This window comes from Akebia trifoliata, chromosome 5 (assembly GCF_017979445.1).
Source record: "Akebia trifoliata isolate Shusen 1 chromosome 5, ASM1797944v1, whole genome shotgun sequence".
Classification (NCBI taxonomy): domain Eukaryota; kingdom Viridiplantae; phylum Streptophyta; class Magnoliopsida; order Ranunculales; family Lardizabalaceae; genus Akebia; species Akebia trifoliata.
The window spans coordinates 13,897,913-13,900,610 of record NC_141379.1 but is presented as its reverse complement, the minus strand read 5'-3'; the positions used below and the strand labels follow the sequence as shown (position 1 = coordinate 13,900,610).

The 2,698-nt window shown below is 32.2% G+C and overlaps 1 pseudogene; it reads left to right on the top strand.

Moving 5' to 3' along the window:
* Positions 1-1,827: 1,827 nt before the first annotated feature.
* On the top strand, positions 1,828-2,223 carry LOC147401530 (putative copper-transporting ATPase HMA5 pseudogene; annotated as a pseudogene).
* Positions 2,224-2,698: the final 475 nt, after the last annotated feature.

The following is a 2,698-nucleotide window of genomic DNA, read 5'->3' as shown; positions in this document are numbered from 1 at the left end:
AAGCTTTTTGACCTACTTCTCTTAGGATTTATGATTTGATACGAAAATAGGGTGTGAGGATCCCTATTTATAGATTTTTTTAAGGGTTGATTTAGATAGAATTAATGTTTAATTAGAATTCTTTTAGTTAGAGTTGTATTTTAGTTAGAATTGTTTTAGGTAGAATTGTATTTTAATTAGAATTGTTTTAGGTAGAGTTGTGTTTTAATTAGAATTGTTTTAGGTGGAGTTGTGTTTTAGTTAAAACTCTATTAGATAGAGTTATTATTTAATTAGAACTCTATTAGGGTTTTGAATTTTGGTCTTATTTGATTGACTTTAAGATTTTGACTTTAGTCCCATTAGATTGACTTTAAGATTTTGACTTTAATCTTCGTTAATTGACTTTAATTTTGACTTTAGTTTTACTTGATTGAATTTAATACCTTGACCTTAGTCTTTCTTAATTGACTTTAATTTTTTGGAGAACCCTCCTCTATTATATCTTTAATTCTTTGGACCCCCAAATGGAGGGGTCCTTAAAGAAATATCTCACGAACCCTTAATAATTTTTCGTGAGAGCTCGATTGATCGATTTTTTTTAGTTCAAAATTTTAAATTAATTTCATTAATGTTTCACTTTAATTATTTAATATTTTATTTATTAATTTCGAAATTTTTAATTATGAAAATTGTGAAATTACCGTTTTGCCCCTAGAGAGGACTTTTGGCGTTTTAAGTCAGTTTTTTATGTTCTAGGATGTTTTTGAATCGATTTTTCATAAGGAATTCAATGGAAATACTGGTTTGTCTCATTTATGAAGTTTTTTATGTGAAATGATTGTGAACTTTATAAGGGGCATTTTCGTAATTTTGTTAAATTCTGTTAAAATTGGTGAAATGATTTATTTGATTTTGAATTGTTGTTTTATGTGTTTGAATGAGTTTTCTTAATCGTAACGTAGGCTCTAGGGGTATTTTAAGATTAGGGGTATTTTGGTAATTTGGTAATTTTTTAGTGATTTTTATCGTGAAGCTTCTTTTTGTCTGAAAAATGATGATTTCTAAGTTTTTGGGGTCGTATTTTCCTAGAATAGCGTGGTTTCTAATATTTTGTCAGTTCGAGATACCTCATCCAGATTTCTGAAACATTTCTGGTAACAAAATAAAGCAATAGAAGTAACATCCATCATTGGGAATCATTGCAATCAGGTTGACGAGTTGGTTAATCAGGCGAGTCCAAAAATGAGGTGTCTACAGCTGCAACAGAGGTAGGCCTCACTTTCTTTGCCTTTCACTTGTTCGTTCAAAGAAATCATTATTGTTAGTGATAGTTAAATAATGTTTAAAACTTGGGCTCAACTCATTAATATTTGCATTCTATTATTGACCAAAGCTAGTTGTATTTCTTTGACATATTGCATTGTTGGTGTCAGACAGCGATTCAGTGCAGTTGATTTTGTCCCAAGAAAAAATCGATTTAGTTGACTTGAGTTTTTTTTTTTCTCAAAACTGATCAAACAAAGAATGACTTCAAAGAAGTTGGTATTCTGTGATCTTATTAGGCAAACAACGAGCACCCACTAGCCAAGGCCATTGTCGAGTTCGCCAAGAAATTCAGAGAATATGAGGAGAACAATGTCTGGCCAGAAGTACAAGAATTTCATAGTTCTCCCCATCTCCTAAAGATGGTCTTTTGGAGTAGTTGGTCGGTTAACACCTACATTTGGAATTAATCTATATTTCCATCTTTTTTCTTCATAACGTTTAACTTAGTGAATTTGAATTTGGGCTAACTTTATTTTAATATGATTTAATTATCTACAAAGTTCGGGCTTAACTGTGGCAATGGTTGGAGATGGAATCAATGATTCACCAGCCTTTGTGGCCGTTAATGTTGGAATGGCAATTGGTGCTGGTACAAACATCGCTATCGAGACAGCTGACATCCTCCTCATGAAGAGCAACTTGGAAGACGTGATAACTGCCATTGACCTCTCCAAGAAAAAATTTTCCTGCATTCGTTTGAACTACATTTGGGCTTTGGGTTACAATCTTCTCAGCATTCTGATTGCTGCTGGTGTCCTTTTCCCATCTACTGGATTCTGTCTACCTCTATGGATTGCTGGGGCTGCAATGGCAGCCTCATCAGTTAGTGTTGTTTGCTGTTCTCTCTTGTTGAAGAATTACAGAAGACCCACGAGCTTGGACAACCTAGAGATTAGTGGGATCCAGGTTGAGTAACCAATCATGATATAGTTGCTTTAGCTTTATATATATATATATATATATATATATATATATATATATATATATATATATTCATGTATAATAGTTAAGTTTGCTGAAGACTAATATCTTGTCATGTTATTTTACTAGGTATTGAAGTTTGATCTAAGGTTTTTATGCTATGAACATAACTTGAAGTAGTGATGTTCATCTGTTTATAAGAAAATGGATTTGGATTGAAGTTACTCTTGAGTGTTTATTAAACGTTGTTTGAAGGCAATATATTGAAGTCATTCATAGTATTAATTATGATTTATAAACTTTTATAAGCCTACAACAGCGATGAAAAGAAATTGAAGAATACAAAAAGGAAATTGGTAACAAGCATCACAAAAAAGAAGTGAGAGAGTCGACAAATCTGAGGTCACAGGAGATAGATTGAAGGAGGCGCAACATATCACACGTCCCCTATAGAAACAATAAACTCACG